The sequence below is a fragment of the Triturus cristatus genome, chromosome 3_2 (genome assembly GCF_964204655.1).
Source record: "Triturus cristatus chromosome 3_2, aTriCri1.1, whole genome shotgun sequence".
NCBI lineage: Eukaryota > Metazoa > Chordata > Amphibia > Caudata > Salamandridae > Triturus > Triturus cristatus.
Genome location: NC_140584.1, coordinates 194,253,037 through 194,271,148, shown reverse-complemented (window position 1 = coordinate 194,271,148; position 18,112 = coordinate 194,253,037). Strand labels below are relative to the sequence as shown.

The window sequence follows — 18,112 nt, the reverse complement described above, 5'->3', positions numbered from 1 at the left end:
AGGCCCATCCTCGCAGTGAGTGCCCGTCTCCTAAATATGCAAGATGAAGGATCCCAAAATGCCAACTCCATAAGAAAGATGGCCACGCTACCCCCGGGTGCCAAACAATACACATTCAACCCGTTCCGTGCCCAAAGCCGCCATTTATGTGACAGACACAAAGCTGCTACTTCCCAGCAAAGTCCGCGCTCGCGATAGCTGGTCAAATCACCAACCATCCAACAACAAAACCACACCCCTCAAAAATCGACAGGGGCAACCCCAAAGGTGTCCGACGACCCACACCAATGTTCTCCCTTCTGCCCGCCGCCGCCGGTCAAAAGAGTGCCCTGAGCTGTAGCCGAACTCATCCGCACAGTCCTAATTGGCACACTGCCCGGCCTGAAACCTGGGCGGGCAAGGAACTGGAGCGAGAAAGAAAGGGAGAACAGCAGTTGAGAGAGGTAGCCACGGGCGACATTTAGTACAAAAACTGTTTTATTTATTTATTTATTTTATTTTAAAAGTTTTATATAGCGCTGGTTAAACCCAGAGGTATCAGAGCGCTTTACAAGAGAAGATAATACATAGCAAACATGGCAAACAAGTAGATGAAAGATAATGAAACATCATGTGAGATATACAAATCAGAATAGATATACATAATACATAGCAAACATAGATATTCAGGTGCAAGAGCTATACATTTCAAGTAATTAGGTATATGATGTTCGAGAAATGAACAAGTATAACATGGTGATTGGCGATCAGGAGCAGGACATAGGTTAGGACCCCCAATAATAATTTGGTCAAACATGGCATACAAATAGATCACACAAACACCATGGGAAATAGATACTCTTTGCTGAACCACAACGCATTGGATGCTACGCTGTTTGCTGGGGGCTGGACGCTGAACACCTCACACACGGGACTGCGAGGACCACGGAGCATTGCGCTCCTCTAACTCTGCTCACCTGGTTCCTCTTCCCGTCAGGTTCCTCCCACCACTGCCACGCCTCGCGGCCCCCGCTGCGCGGGAGCCGCTCGTTGACCCCGAGAGCATAAAACCTTGGCTGGGGCTCTTCAACAGTGGGACTCTTTGCTGAACCACAACGCATTGGATGCTACGCTGTTTGCTGGGGGCTGGACGCTGAACACCTCACACACGGGACTGCGAGGACCACGGAGCATTGCGCTCCTCTAACTCTGCTCACCTGGTTCCTCTTCCCGTCAGGTTCCTCCCACCACTGCCACGCCTCGCGGCCCCCGCTGCGCGGGTGCCGGACGTTGACCCCGAGAGCATAAAACCTTGGCTGGGGCTCTTCAACAGTGGGACTCTTTGCTGAACCACAACGCATTGGATGCTACGCTGTTTGCTGGGGGCTGGACGCTGAACACCTCACACACGGGACTGCGAGGACCACGGAGCATTGCGCTCCTCTAACTCTGCTCACCTGGTTCCTCTTCCCGTTCACGCCCCTTACTCCTCCCCCGGGCTATATCCAGTCTTCGTCCAAGCGCGCTAGCGGTACGCGCGCGGGACGACGCCCGGGGCGAAGACCGGGCAAAGAGCGGGCCGTTTGTGGCCGTTCGTGGACGGAAGTGGACGGGACGGGCCCATATTTTGTATACTGACTGAGCATAATCTTAGCCTCCCTGCCCCAGACCCTATTTCTATCTTTGTAACTGTTGTACACAGTGATGTCGTCTCTGAGGTCAGGTAGGAAATTAGCTCAGAGTAGTACTGGGGGCTGTGTTTCAGGGACGTTAGACAATTTTATCACTAGAGCTGCCCGGATTCTTGAACGTGAAATTGATCTAACAGAAAAAAGACTGTCCCTTGATTTGTCTTCTAAAAGATCCTCTCTGGGCAACCTTATGACAGTCCCCTCTCCTGTCCCTAGGCCCCCACAACCTATTTCCGATCTTACCAAGAGTAATGAGCTTGGTTTGGATACTGGCTTAGCAACAGGCCCACTGGTTAACACTCTAATTACAACACCTGGCTCTCCCCCTTTTGGTTTGCCCCCTACTGTTTTAGATAATCATTTACAGCCCTCGTTTGTCCTGCCTGGTCCCGCAACCTCGTCACTGGGTGCTCCGTTACCGTTAGCCCAGGGGACGAACGCATGTGGGGTAGTGCTTCCAAAGGGCAATTCAGCTAACAATACCAAAGTGCCCGCTGTCTTGGTTCCCTGCCCCGATCCCATCCCCCCAGTGTTACAGGTTACTTCTGCCGCTGACGTGAGTTCCGTGCTCATTTCTCGCCCAGTGCCCTTATCCACTACACCTTCCTTGCCTGCCGTCCATGCTGAGGCTTTAGAGCAGCTGTTCAAGGCCTTTTTTACACCACTATATGAGAAAGTTAATCGTCTTTCTCAAGTAGTCGATAAACTAGAGGTTATGATGCATGCCAACATGGTAAAAATTGAGAAGCGTTTAGCTTCCCCTTTGCCTTCTGGGCCTACAATATCTTCTGATGTAACTACTGTGGTTGAGGTCGTTCAAAATGGCATTATCCCCATGTCTGGAATTTCTCCAGCCCCCCCTGCTCCCTCTGTCCCCCTCACAAACACTCCCCACCAGTCATCTTGTACCACTTCCCACCACGTTCCAGATAGCAATGCTAATAATAATAGAAACCAATCCATCATTAAGCATTCCCACGTTCAGGGCACTGCTCCTTTTTCCGAACTTCCTCGCATTAACCTTCCGCCTGAGTCTCATCCTTATACTGCTATTCTGGTGGGTGTTCCCAGTCTTTCGCAGGGTAAGGCTGAGTCTCATAGTGAGTTAAAAAACAAGGTTACCTATTGGTTGAATCGTAATAGGCCTCTGCCCCCTTCTTCTTGTGCAGAAATATTGACTGTTCGTAGGGTTTGTTGGTTGGGCAGTGGGGTTAAGGGAGTAGAGGGGGACTGTGTGCTTGTGAATTTCCGTGATCCCAGGGTGGTGCGTTACTTATGTTCCTACCCTAACATCTCGAGTGCCCCAGGAATTTTTGTTACGGATTTGTCTTATTTCTACCCCCCTGTACCTCTCCAGCAGTTTAACGCTGGATCACTTGGTTGGGAGATGGTCCCTAGGGGTTCTCGTAGAGTACAGGGACTGGATTTCCACCTTCCACTATCCAACCCATATGCCCCGCTGAGTGATTTGGATGGGGTTGATTGACCTCTTTGCAACCATAGCCCCGTGCCTTATAGGCCCAGTGGTCGGGGTATGCATGGACGATCCCGCACGGACAAGAGGATCTCACCACCTGGTCTTCCTTGTGACCGGTCACATACACACCCCTACAAGCCCCATGTTACACTTGCAGTTTTGGAGAGCTCAGATTTATCCCTGTCATGTGCTCCCATTACCACCAGTTGCATATGCTCTGATGTGGTATCTGACATCGTTGGCGTTGAATTCCCTTCTGTGCCTACAATACCTTTATGTCCCCCAATTCCCCGGGGATCTCCTAGTTCTCCAACTTTACTTTGCACCCCAGTTCCCCTGGCCCCTCCTGGCTCCCCTGCCCTCTCCCTGGTTTCCTGGAACATTGCGGGTCTTCGCAGCAAACTAAATAATGAGGATTGGTCTGCTTGGGTCTCTACCCATGATATCCTGGCTTTCCAAGAGACATGGGCTGTTGACCCCGTATGTTATCCTGGGTATGTAAACTTTTCTAAGGGGGCAACAAGTAACCCCAGGGGTCGTCCCTCTGGTGGTCTCTGTTTCTGGGTTAAGCAAACCTTGAAGTACAGCCTAATTGAACTGTCTATTGACAATCCCGACCTTCTGATTATCTCGCTACAGAGTAATGATGAACCCTTAATATTATTAATTAACATTTACAATCGGGGTCTTCCAGGAGGTCGTGGAACTAATACATTCTTACAACTGGATGAGTTCCTGGAGATAGTTGATCCTAGCTCCAATGTATTTATTATAGGTGATCTCAACTGCTGTTTTGAGCCGTTATACCCAGAATGTGATTCTTTGACCACGGAAATTGATATTATTTGGAACATACCCTTTCTTGCCCTCACTCCTATTAAACGCTGGAGTGAATCTGCTGTTCAGTGGACGAGTTTATGCCTCGAACGTGGTTTTAGAGCTGCCAACGGACGAACCCCCTCGGATCCGTCTGGCAAAGTGACCTTTTCCGATGGCCGAGGACGTAGTAGTCGAATAGATTATGCTCTAATAAAAGTGGAGCATTGGCATACTCTGGGTGACATGATGATATTTGAGCGTATTGAGAGTGATCACAACCCTCTGGTTCTGACACTCCTGCTCAGTCCCCAGCTTAGAGGGACCCAAACCGAGATATTGACAGCAAATGCCCTTTTAACCAACAATCATCGTAGAGTGCGGTGGGATAGAGTTGCTCTTGATAGTGCCATACTCTCTGAGATAGGTGATAAAGTCTCCTCAGCACAACTGTAGCTTTACAGTCTCTTAGGTCTGAATACGGCGACTTTGTCGATGCTACTAACATACATACCAATCTGTTTTTGGACCTAAAATCCATCTTTTCAAAACCCTGCAAGGCTATGCCTTCCAAGATCCCTAAGCAAAGCTCTTGGTATAATAAGAACTGCCGAGATTCATATAATGCCCTGAAAGCTGCTATCGCTTATAAGGACCAGGCCACTATAAGATCCACGAGAAAACTTTATACCAGGGCCAAAGTCCAGGCGAAGCGTGACTGGGATAATGACCATTGGTGTGCCCTATTAGCAGCAAGTAAATTAAGGAACCCAACACTGTTCTGGCACACCTTGAAGTGGGGTAATACTTCAAACTCACAGGCTCCTTCCAACAATGTTTCTCCGGACAACTGGGTATCCCATTATGAATCCCAGTTCTCCGATGCTGATATGGCAACTACATCTTCTGAACCGCTTTGTTGGGACCCGCTTATACCTTCTAACCTTGAGTTTGACGTTGATGAAGTTAAGATGGCAATTTCGAGGGTCCCCAATGGCAAGGCTCCTGGCATCGATTGTGTCCCTGCGGACCTTTTTAAATCCGATCCTGGCATTTGGGCCCCCTACATCGCCCTCTTAGCTAATGCTCTAGTTAAAGGGGCCCCTATCCCCGACTCATGGAAGGGCGCCGAGATCCTGCCCATCTTTAAAAAAGGTGATCGTTCTTGCCCGGGCAATTATCGCCCCATTAGTCTTATTGACTGTGTACAAAAAATTGTAGCAAGAATGATTTTGGTAAGGATCCAGCTCTGGGCTGAGCAGTTTGATATTATTTCGCCTCTACAGGCAGGCTTTCGATCGTGCATTAGTACCATTGACCAGGCTTTTAAGTTTCAACTAATTGTCTGGAAAACGGTTTATCTTTGCAATGGCACAATCTATGCAGCTTTTGTAGACCTTCGGTCTGCCTTTGATTTGGTCAATAGGACTAAACTTTGGGGTGAATTAGCAGAGCTTGGACTATCTTCAGACCTTTTAAACATCATAATTAGGTTACATGACAATAATTTTGCCCAAGTTCGCTGGGGTAACCAAGGGCAGGTTACTGACAAGTTTAATGTTAATCGAGGCGTCAGACAAGGGTGTGTCCTTGCACCCACATTATTCTTACTATTTATTAATAGAGTTGTCCAATATTTTTCTAACAAATCCACAGATGCCCCCACACTAGGAGGGTCCAAGGTTCCGCTGCTTATGTTCGCGGACGACACCCTACTCCTCTCACAAACTTTGTCCGGGCTGCAGTCGGCATTGAATCTATTTTCTTCTTTTTGTTCCGACTGCGACCTGTCAGTTAACGTTTCAAAAACCAAATATATGGTTTTTAATAAAGGGAAACCTGTGAGGGGCCAGGTGACCATGGATAGTGGTGTTTTGGAACGCACAAATGTTATGACTTACCTGGGTGTTTTATTTGAAAATAAGTTGAACTGGGGACCCCAAATAGACGCTCTCTCTCTTAAATTTGCCCAACTATCCGGCTGTTTGATCAGGGAGCAAAAGCAATCCCAGGCTAAAATGATTGGTCCTCCGATCAAGATTTTTGAAGCCAGAATTAATTCAGCAATTTTATATGGTGCTGAATTATGGGGTCATACTGATCTTTCCTCCCTGGTTATAGCCCAAAACAAATTTTTTAGAAAGTTAACAGGACTCCCCAGCTCAACGCCAGTGAAACCACTTCTTTTGGACCTTGGTTGTTGTTCATTTGATGACATTGCCAGGTTTAAACCTCTGGCCTATTGGAGGAGGCTATGGACAGTCCCCGAATTGGCTCCCTTTGCCAAAGCCTTTATGGACGTTCGTTGTATCTTGGGGGCGGGTGACCTACCCTGGTGTAAACATGTTAGTCTTTTATTGGATTCTATGGGCTTAGACACCCTTTGGTCTGACCCAGCTAACAGCTCTTTTCCCCCCAAACAAAGTTTTAAGACCCTCCATTGGTCTATGATTTCTCAAAAACACATGTTATCTGTTTCCCCCGAGTCCCTGACTGGAAAGTTCTTTGAATTTAAACCAACTCCTGTTCTCGAAGAGTATTGGGATATTATTACCAGGCCTAGTGACAGAAAACTATACCACCAATTCAGGGTAGGCTCCCTTCCCACCAACTCATTCACTAAAAATGGAAGGGTGGCTCCCGTGACATCTGTAGGTGGTGTCCGGACTGTGTTGAATCAGTTGGCCACATATTCTTTGCCTGCCCGGCCTATGTTGCACCACGGGCTAAATGGCTAAAACCACTTTGTCAGAATATGGGCACTCGGCAAGGTTTTGTAGCACTCAACATTTTGCGACTTGATACCAATGAGTGTGTTGTAATCGCTGTGGCTAAATTCCTTGGCTGGGTCTGGATTATTCGTAACAAGTCTTAATAGCCACCTGGTATGATGCTGTGACTTTCCTCTTCCTTCTCAGTGTTTTATGGACTATGTCTTTTTTCCTGTTTTAAATGACATTGTATTTTAAATTTTATGCTTGTAAAATGTCTTTTATGATGAAATTTTATCGAAATAAAGACTACATGAATGAATGATAAATCAAATAGATAAACATGGGTAAGAGCTATACATATCAAGTAATTAGGTAGATGATGTTCGGGAAAATGTACAAATATTACTGGACTAGTATAACATGTTGAATTGGGAATCCAGTGCCGGTCACAGGATTAGGATCCCCGATTATAGTTGAGGAGATGGATTTTGAGGTCTTTTTTGAAGCTGAAATAGGAGGGGTTACAGCGCAGGTTTTTTGGGAGGGCATTCCAGATGATAGGTGCATTGCCAGAGAAGGAGCATGATTGTGTGGCTTTCTTTTTATGCAGTGGTGGGATTAGGAGGAGGGTGTTGGTGCTTCTCAGTGGTCGTGAGGTACCCGCAATGAGGAGTTTCTTAGAGAGGTACTGCGGAGTGTTTTGATGGAGGACTTTATGAGTAATTCAGGCGGTTTTGTAGGCAGATCTGCCTTCAATAGGGAGTCATTTAAGAGATTTGAAAGCTGGGGATATATGATCGAAGCGTTTGCAGTCTGTGATGAGCCTGGCTGCAAGGTTGAGCACAGCTTTGATTGGAGCGAGATGGACCTTGGGGATTCCGTTGAGGATGGCGTTACCATAGTCAATACGTGAAAGAACAAGTGACTGAACTACAAGTTTAAAGTCATCAGTGGGTATGAAGGGTTTGATTTTCTTGAGGTGATGTAGAGTGAATAGGGCTCCTTTAGCAGAGTTTTTGATGTGGACGTTAAGGGTTAGGGAGTTGTCGATAGAAATACCAAGAGATTTGACGGAGTTAGACAGGGTGAGTGAGCAGTTGAGTGCGTTAAGGTCAGAGATCCAGGATTAGGGTAGAAGAGAATGATTTCGGTTTTATTAGGGTTAAGTTTGAGATGATTGGAATGGAACCAGGTTTGGATCTTGGTGAGGGTGTTGTTCAGATGTAGGATGTTAGCATGAGTTTTAATCTTGTAATAGATTCGGGTGTCATTGGCGTTGAGGTGGTAGTTGATGCCTGCTTGTTTAAGAATGAGGGTGAGGGGTTCCATAAAGAGGTTAAAGAGGGAGGGAGATCGAATAGATCCTTGGGGGACTCCAAGGGAGACAGGAGTGGCGTTAGAAAGACAGTTTTGAATTTTGATTTGCTGAGTTCGGTGTTGTAGGTAGGATACGAACCATTTGTATGCAGTACCATTAAGGCTGAAACGGGTCCTAAGCACATTAAGTAGGGCTGAATGATTGACTCTATCGAATGCTGCGGAGAGATTGAGGAGGATAAAAAGGCAAGTCTCGCCATTATCAAGTGAGTGGTGGATGTCATCGACGACATTGAGCATTGCCGTTTCGGTGCTGCAGCCTTTTCTGAAGCCTGATTGAAAAGGGTTGAGTAGGTTGAAGTTTTCGATGTGTTTGTCTAGTTATAGTAGGACACATTTTTCAAGGACCTTTGAGAGAAGGGGGAGGTTAGTGATGGGGTGGAGATTGTTTAGGTCATTGGGGTCAACATTGGCGTTTTTGATTATGGGAGAGATTTGTCAAAGTTGAAAGGAGGTGGGGACACAGCCAGTGGAGAGAGAGGTGTTGATGATTGTGGTCCAGAATGGGGTGACTATGTGTTTATGGGCAGGGACAAGGTTATAAGGTAAGGGGTCTTTTGTGTGGGAGGAAGGTTTAAGATTACCAATTATTTTAAGGACATCTAGCTCAGTCACGGGAGGAAGTTGAGCAAGGAGGCATTGTTCTTTAATTGTGAGTTAGTGGAGTTGGTTCTCAGAGCTGTGGTAGGGGATAGGTGTGGGGAGTGGTTAGGTGGGTGAGGAAGTAGGTGGGTGAGGAGAGTCGCTGGGTAGTGGTAAGATAGTGGGCGGCAGAGAGGTGAGGATGGGTTTGCATAGGGAGTTGGAGGGGAGCTGTGTGGGCAGGAAGGATTGATTAATTTTGGCTATTTCTTCCGAGAAGAAGTGGGAAATTTCTTCACAATTGGCTGAGGAGGCGATCAGATTTGGAGGTGCGGGGGAAGTTTGGTTTCGAATGATTTTGAAGAGTTCCCTAGGTCTGTTTTTGGCACGATCAAGTTGAGTGCGGAAGAAGGATGCCTTTTACTTGCTGATGTGTTTTTTCTATGTGGATCTAGCACGTCTGAGTGGTGCAAGATGGGAGGGAGAGGGATGGTGTCTCCAGGTTCTTTCCGACAGTCTGAGTGATTGTCTTTCGTTATTAAGCTCGGAATTAAACCAAGAGTTTGAGGGGGTGTTTCTTTGGTTCTTGAGTTTAGGCAGGGCCAATTGGTCCAGAATACCAGAGACAGTATTGTTAAAGTGTTCAGTGAGCTCATTAGCATTTTGTGAGGGGGGAATGAGAAGAAGTTGAGCTTGGAGTTTAGACTCAAGAGCACCCGGCGGGATACGTTTTAGATTTCTGGTCAATTTCTTAGGTCTGTCAATTTTGGAAGTGGGGGGATTTGCAGTGGTAGCAATGGTGAACAGCATAAGGTGATGGTCAGACCAATCAATGGGGACGATATTGGTTACGGTGGCCAGATCTTCGTTGGAGAGAATGGCGTCAAGGATGGCTCCTTTGGTGTGTGTCGGGGACAGGCATAGTTGTTTGAGTTCATTGATCTCAAGTAGATTAGTGAGGAGGGAGATAGTGGGATCATTGGTATCATTCCAGTGGAGGTTAAGATCCCCGAGAAAGAGATTTTTTGAGTTGGATAATGAGGATTGTGTCAGGAGCTCAGATAAGTCCTTGATGAAGGTTTGGGGGGTCCCAGTGGGTGATAAATGTTGTGTAGGCAAATAGGGTGGGAGTTTTTAGTTATCAATTCAGCTTCCAGGTATTCGCAGGAAGAGTAGCCAGAATTATTGACAAGGGCTAGTTGAAGTTCACTTTTAAAGATAATGGCTAGACCACCCCCAACTCTGTCAGGTCTATCTTTTCTAAGAAAGGAGTATCCCGGGGGGGAGAGTAGGTCAGGTATGCTCGTTGAGTGGACGTTGAGCCATGTTTCTGTGAGGAATGCAATGTCAATAGATTCACTCAGGATAGTTTCCGAAATTTCAGTGGCATGTTGGACAGCAGAGCGACAGTTGACAAGCATACAAGCAAGTGATGTGGGGTTGCAAATGGTAGGTGGACAAGAGTGGATCGACGTGAGTTGGGGCGGTGGTCTGGGGGAAGCGGGGGAGGAGGGGATTCTATTAGTCCCTAGGAAAACATGGATGTGGGAGTAGGGGAGTGGAGGATTGGTGGTTGGTAAACTAGGAGGGTAGGAGTTGCATAGGTCGGACTGGGAGAGATGGTTCGAGGTGCGGTGATGTCTATGTATGCGGCAGTGGAGAGGAGTCGATCTCCAGTGATTCAGTGATTGTGTTTGGTGTTAGGGATTTTTTTGGGGGGGATTTTATGGTGAGGGAGGGTTCTAGAGCCGAGGAAGATAAAATCTTTCCTGCACTGAGAAAGTTCAGTAATCAATTTAGATAGGTCATGTTCAATGTTGTGTAGGCTCTGGGCAATTAAGGTGAGGGGAGGTACAGAGGAGGCGTTGTCTAGGTTAGTTGTGGAGGGTGGGCTGAAGAGTGAGGGGGAGATAGGGTAGTGGGTTTGGCGTGAGGGGTGACGGGGCTGTTAGGAGTGATTGGTTCGGTAATCAGATTGGGTAGGTCAGGTTCAGTGTTGTGTAGGCTTGTGGCAGTTGGGGGGAGGGGGTACTGAAGGGGCGTGGGCTGGGGGTAGAGAAGGGTCTGGGTTCGTTGCAGAGGGCAGACTGATGTGTGAGGGGGTGATAGTGATGCAGCGGAGTTTACCAGCTCTACACATTCATACACACAACACTCACTTGGGCCCACATACATTCATACACGCAATGAGCTGGCAAATATCCACTGGTCATCAATTTTCTTTTACCCTAGGAAACCTTTACACCAGTATTCTTACCATTCCTGTCTCCTGAGTAAATGAACGTTCAATAAGATCTAGTAGTAGCTTAGAATAGGGAGGAAAGACAATAATACTTTTAACTTTATTTTAAAGAACCACAGACTCAGAGGGAGTTTTAAAAGTTTATCTGAATTAATAATTTTGTGAGTCAACTCAAAATACACATGAATATACCAGAAATCTACATCAGGAAAATAGTACAATTAGTTTATGATCAGTTTGCATTAATAAATTCTTGCAATGACAGCACCCGAGGAGAGAAAGGACAGAGAGCAAGTACGTAGCATTTACCCTACAGATATATTTACCTAGAATGGTGTGAGGACCCCGAAATCAAAGAGTCAAGGATTCAGGACAGGTTCGGGACAGGGAAAGGTGACCTCTTCTAGTGTAACGCCAGCGTTACACCCCTCTCTGGTGCTACTCTCTCCGGCTCTGGCTCGTCTGGACCCCTTCCTAGATGTGCCTCCTCGGTTGTTCCGCGAATTTTCCCTAGTGTTCGATTCTTCAGTCAGATTGCAGCAAAATCAGGCAGAATCTCAGCATATCATCAGCATCTCAGCATCAAGTGTGTCTAACTATCTATAACTTACCTCTGTTATACCAAATTCAAGTGTATGATCCACCCCCCAAATGTTTCAATTCCATGTTCACCCGCAATTTGATTGGGCCTAGCAGTGGGGTGAGGACATCACACCATACCAAGTGCAATATTTTTCTTTAGTCTTTGTCTAACTTCCCGCCCCTTCATTTTAATACCCACAAGCTTTATTCCCACAGATCGTTAAGTCTCATTTACAATGTTTCTTCTCCTTCCTTTTGTAGGGTCAAAAGTTGGGTTCCCATGTCCTTGCTGGGCTTGAGTTTGGCAGCCAGTCAATTTAGTTCACTTGCTCAGAGCCAGAGCAAGCAGACATTTTACGCGTGTGTAGAAGTCACATGGAAACAGAGACGAGGTCACCCTCCAAGGCCCAAATGGGAACTATTAATAAAGTCAAAGAAAAACACATTAGAATACAACTTAAATGAATTCACTGTATACCACGTACTTCTACTCTAACCCCGTTTACTTAATAAATCTTTTGCATTCATAGCTTAGTAGAGCTTGCATGGGTTAGTTTCAGCTCAGCATGTGCATTAGTGCGTTACTTTAAAGGGGCCATTTGTGAAGCTATTACGCAGCTACAAAGTTTCCCCCCAAGCGACAGAAAACGTCATACTACTTAGATGTAGTAGACGTATGCGCAGAAGAATTCCCGCATTTTAGCGGCCATTTTAGGAAACTCGATTACTTATTAGTGAAGCACATAGAAAAGCATCCCCTAGATACAATATTGTCTAATGTGGTGCACTGTTAGTACTCACGGACAAATTTATTACAATATTACATGTTATTCGAGAGAATTGCATACAAGCAACTTTCTTTTTATGGGAAACCTTGCTCCATCAATAGGGTAGTTGGTGTGTAGTGAGGGCTGTTAAGTGTGAGGGGTTGGGCTGGGTTAACCAGGAGATTAAGAACTTCAGGAGATGTGGTCAGAGAGGTTGAAAGGGCTTAGAGTGAGTGGAGTACGGATAAATTGGGGTGGAGGGGTTGTTAATTTATCGGTGTTTGGGATAAAGGATTGGGAGGCGAAGTTAGGAGGGCCTGGAGGGGCAGGATAGGGGGAATGGGAAGGAGAGGAGGGCGTTCGGGATGAGTAAGAGGAGTGGGGTAAGGAGTTGTGTTAGGAGATTGAAGGGAAAGAACTGTCCGAACGAAGTTTGCCCTCAGTACGGTTTTATGGACAGAGAATGTTTAAGCAGTAGTAGTGATTATCGTGGTTCCCTGCTTTACCCTGTTTTTCCAGAATAGCCACTCCCAGGCTCAGAAAAAGCCAGACTTGCCCTTTTCGCGGACATCACTGCAAAAGCAGACATTGACACAGGGTAGTGGCATACCAGCCACATTCAACAGAAGGCAAAGGAAACACAAGATTCGAACTCAAACAGATGAACGGGGGGGTGTTTTGTTATGTCGCGTAGTATGATGTCCGCTAGTCGAGTTTTGTAGGGGGCTCAGTCCTGGAAGTTCCAATTGTGTACCCTTAGTGAGGTGAACAACCCTAGGGCCGGGGGAGCAGTACTCTCTTCCTGTAAGGACCTGACACCTGCAGAGCCTCACACCGGGCGAATAACTCCCGACCGTGGTACCTCCGAACCGGCACCTGGACAGCGTGGCCAGCAGGGCACCAAGTACCTGTTCCCAGCCCACTGCGCACGGGAAATTACACCGTAGAGGTGCTGGACATCGGTGGGACTCCCAAGGGGAGGGGGTCCCGGCAGCTGTTCAGCAGGGATGTGCCTAATGCAGCACTAAGGGGGCGGCCCTCTTACAGGGCCCACTGCATGCGCCGCGGGCAGCCGCAAAGTCTGCATGTTATTCCCCACAAACCTGCAATAGGTGCAATTTACGCACCCAATAAATAATGTGCCCAGTGGTATAGTTATTTTTCTGGTGCGCTAAATAGCACCAACACTCGTAATCAGAGCCTTAGAGTATGACACGTATTTTGCTTAAGAAGAACCAGAATGTGCCACAAGATGTATGTCTAGGATTTATTAAGCGGGGAGGCGGAGGGAAACTTTGTTTAGTTCAGTGTGTTTTAATAAATTATGCACTACAGCACTGAAAAGGGAAGTCGATGCCAGCACAAATATTAGGACGAAACATGGTATGCAGACTGTACAGAAATAGGTGGTGGCAAGATATTTTGTGCCACAACTTGGTATAAACTTGGCATGAATGTATGCCGAGAGATGTTGAACAGATCTGTAGCAGGCAATTACATTAATGCTGATTGACGTTGTACTTTTTTATATAATATACTGTATACTGGGAATGATGTTGAATAATGAGAATAAAGAGCAACAAACAAATAGTTGTGAATGATGTTAGTCTTTCACAAGTAAGAAGTCCCCAATTGTCTCCTTACAAACCATTTGTGAAGCATACAGCTGCCTTTGAAGTGGCTTTCTTGTGTTTGTGGTAAGGGCTTGACATCAGTGCTATTAAACCGCTCAGCCAGGGTCAAAAGTCCTCCAGATGAGAACCAAAAAGCATCGTTTTTGGGGCTATATCATCAAAAACGGCGATAACATTATCGCCGGTTTAGCGGCAGGAAACTGCCGCCAAAGCGGCGTTAAGGGGCTTGATAATATGCACTTTTTAATTCCAATAGAAGCCCAGGTTCTGGTGTAAAGGACATCAAACCTGGGCTTCTATTGGAATTCACAAGGGCATATTATGAAGCCCCTTATCGCCGCTTTAGCAGCAGTTTCCTGCCGCTAAACCGGCGATAATATTATCGCCGTTCTTGATAATATGGCCCTTAGATTCTTCCTGAAGGCAAATTCTGAGGCACTAATATGCAGGCTGAGAGGAAGGGCATTCCATGGCTTAGAGGCAAGCAAAACAAGAGATCTACCACCTCTTCTAGTTGTGAGAATCCGCCGCAGTTGAAGAAGTTAGAGAGTGTTAAATCTTAGTGATCTAACTTGAAGGTAAGCCTTAAATCTCTTCCTTAAGTAAAGGGCTCCCTTCTGTTCGAAAGTCCTAAAGGCAAAGGTTAAAGCCTTAATTTGGATCCACTTCATTACAGTTAACGTAATGATGTAAGTGAGAAGTACCCAGGGCCCATGGATTAGCCGAGCAGCAGAATTCAAATTGTTCGCAGTCACTGGGTTAAATAAGCTGGTAAACCCAAATACAGACTATTAGCATAAACCAGTTTGGACATCACCAGGGAATGAACTAACATTTTACGTGTATCTTCCGGCATTAAATGGAGCATCCTTCTTAGGGACCTAAGAGTGGTAAAGCAAGTGGCAGAGATAGCCTTAATCTTGGGGTCAAATAAAAGGTTGGAGTCAAGTTTAACACTCAAAATTTCTGACCACTGGTCTTGGTAAAAGGGAGGACCCCAATCTCTGCAGGCCACCAGTTGCTCGAATCAGGGATGATCTTGGTGCCAAAAAAAAGAATCTCCATTTTATCAGAGTTCAGCTTAAGGCAGCTTTCATTCATCAACTCCACCTCAGCCTTGAGACACTGCTTAAAGAACCGCAGTACTCCAGTTTCATTCTCCTGAAAGACCAGAAGGAGCTGCGAGTCCACAGGTACACCCCAGGATTCAGCCAGATTTGCTAGTGGCTCCAGGTAAACATTAAAAAGGGACTCACTGCTGAACCCTGTTGCACACCATACTCTAAAGGTTTAGAGGAAGAAGTAAAAGGAGAGAGAAAAACTGCGTGCGTTCTATCTTCAATAAAGGATTTTGAAGTGTATTGAGCAAAATAGGATATAGAACTGTGTAGAACGCAGAAGGAAACTCAATTGTAACCCCCGTAGCAGAGGAATTATTATCAAGATTTACCTTAATAAACCTGTCACCTTAAGTAAGGCGGACTCGGTGCTGTATCCATAATGAGAACCACATTGAGAGTCATGCAACAAATGACAAGACTCTAGAAACTGAGAAAGTTGCCTATTGACTATCTTCTCCAACAGCTTAGCCATATTCGGCAGGAGTAAAACCGGTCTAAAATTACTTAGAACCTTAAGATTAGCAGAGAGTTTTTTTAATAAGGGAAGCAGAGCGCTTACTTCCAGCTCTTTGGGACAAACACAAGATCCAGTGAACTGTTCAGCCACCTGTTCTGGATAGGATTCACAAGGGAGGCTCCATACTTTAAAATTTCAGGAGGACTCTGATCTAATTGCATTTAGCTAATTAACTAGCAGATTCCTCCAGGGATATCAAGTCAAAAGCAGTCACTAAAGGTCTGGAGCAAGATACGGGATCTCTACCCAAGGTATGGGCTCCTGCACAAGAAATCGCTCATAGATAGTTTGAACTTTCTTAAAGAAGAAATCAAAGAGATCCTCAAAAAAATCAATTCAGGGGATAACATTCTTGGTAGCATTTGGGGAAAGAAATGAGTTAACAATTTTAAAAAGCTCAAGGCTTGTTAGTTGCCTCTGCAATCGTGGAAGAAATAAAAGCCTTGTGAGACTTAAGAAAGAAGGCATGGCATGTTTTCAGGTTAGCCTTATAAGCGGCGTTTGCACCCTTATCAAATGATTTCCCTTAATTGTGCTACAACCATTTACATTGTGATTTCTCCTCCTTAAAAGCAGGTCAGAACCAAGGCACAGAAGGCTTAGATCTCTTGGAGGAGGAGGATTTAAATGGGGCAACAAGGTCCAAAGCTTGAGCTAGCCAGTCGAGGAGATTTACAGGGTACCAAGTACCCCACTGTTGAACTTGACTCCCTCAGGGTAGCGATGCAGAGCAGCTCAAGGATTAATCAGGGCAGGTGGTGGAGGATAGCAATCCAAATTATCTGGCACGCAACAACACTCAAATTATTGTCCAGTCTGTGCTCTTGCATTTAAAAAGGAAAAGTACTTTTATTATATACACACTACTAAATAGTACCATTATTTTACAAACATATAAATCAGGTAGATGGAAATACTTTGGGGACTCCTTCATTTCACATTTCACCCCAGTGAGCTCTAAATCCCATAATCATTGCCCCCATGCATACCAACTGCAACATCACAATGTAAGGGATGTGTTATTTTAAAGATAGGGCAACTAGCTTTGTCAAGTGGTCAACCCATTCATAATAATAATAACCACATATTATGTTTTATAAGGGTAACCCATTAGAAGGGGTGTCAGTGTATATAAAACATGCCTGGTTATCACCAAATTAAGATAAGCAACCACATATTATATTTGAGCCTTATAACACCATTTAAGTCAATGGAACCAATAGTGATAGGCATTCACTATAATGACAAAGATCTATTTTCCAATCACCATATTGTCTATAATCCATTTGAATTCAAAACCTCTTGTGGGTCTGAGTCTTTAATTTTTTACTACAGGCCACTGAATGTAGCCATATGACCAACCACTAGGGGTCTCCACACTCCAGAAGGAGAAGATCCAGCTCCAGCTTAAGAAGTGTTTGACAACAAGGTAAGGCTCTCCTGTGGTCCTAAATTCAATATGTCCAAAACCTATGGTGACTTTTAAAAGCAGTCTGGAGAGGGGCAGCTGCACCACCTGCAGCTGCCCCACAACACGTTGAAAAAATGTTTAGTGATGTCCCTGACCAGATTGGGGCACCACAGGGCAAGAGAAAATATGTAAACAAAGTCCTTGCAGGGCATTATTGGGCAGTTGTGACCAGGAGATTTTCTTTTGCCTCTGCGGCCTGCGCAGCCTTCTTTTTCTTTGTTTTGGGTGCCCTGGTTCTGCCCAAGCATTCTTCTTCTGCAGTTGTTAGAGGCTGGGTGCACCTACACCACCCAGACTTAGGCATGGGGCAGCAACGTGCCCTGTAACTTGGTTTTGCTCTCAAGGGATTGGGTCCCTGAAGTAGAAAGAGTGTTTGCGATGGTCCCCAGGGCGATGGAGGCCCCTATGGGTGGAAGTCAGAACAGGGAGGGAGGCTAGCGCATATCTCCTCAACAAAAGCATACATTAAATAAACATGCTCACACCCAGGGTCTGGTACACCCCAGGGATAATATTTGGAATTGTAGCAGAGCACCACACATTCAGTTTATTGTGGTTCATGTTTTAGAAGAGGTAAATCATGAAAACTGCATATCTCTGGAGCAGTTTGGCTGATTTCTGTTATCTTGGACTCGTTTTGCTCCTGGTGGCAAGGCATCTGTAGCATTTCCATCAGCTGTCCTGGCATCTACAGGGCCTCGTTTCGCAGCAAGCAGGATTTCTGGCACCTGGTGCTCCTCTCTTGCTAATGGAGGCATCTTGGGTACCTGCTCTGCCACCAGCCAGCAGAACATCCTTCTGGCCACACTCCCCATGATCCACAGCCTCCTGGCTGTTTTGCAGAGCACCTATGGGGGCATTGGAGTGGATGTATTTTTCATATTGATCCTAGGAGAACCATCCAATGTCCTCCAGTAGGTCGTTTCCTCCAGCTGGACCTCAGTGGGAGTCAAAGTCCTTAGTCCATCTTTGAAGGGCATCAAGTGCCTTCTCCTTCAAGCTGGGTGTACTTTCCTCATTGCCTTCCCGGTCCAGGGTCTTCTCAACTGTCTCTCCCATATGCAGGGGTTTATAAGTGGGAATGGAAAGGTTTTAGGGACCAGGCACCCCTGGCCAATCCTAGAATGCCACATCATCTCTCC

At 45.9% G+C, this 18,112-nt stretch overlaps 1 protein-coding gene across 3 annotated transcripts in view; it reads left to right on the top strand.

Annotated features, from left to right (window-relative positions):
* Window positions 1-18,112, top strand: part of C3_2H2orf76 (chromosome 3_2 C2orf76 homolog) — a 438,804-nt gene that overhangs the window by 20,994 nt on the left and 399,698 nt on the right. For 2 of the 3 annotated variants that reach the window (XM_085647480.1, XM_085647476.1), the window contains exon 2: window positions 16,835-16,928. The exons of the other annotated variant lie outside the window; for it this stretch is intronic. The gene's annotated coding sequence lies outside the window, so the exon portion shown is untranslated. The remainder of the gene's footprint in view (window positions 1-16,834; window positions 16,929-18,112) is intronic. 3 annotated transcript variants of the gene reach the window in all.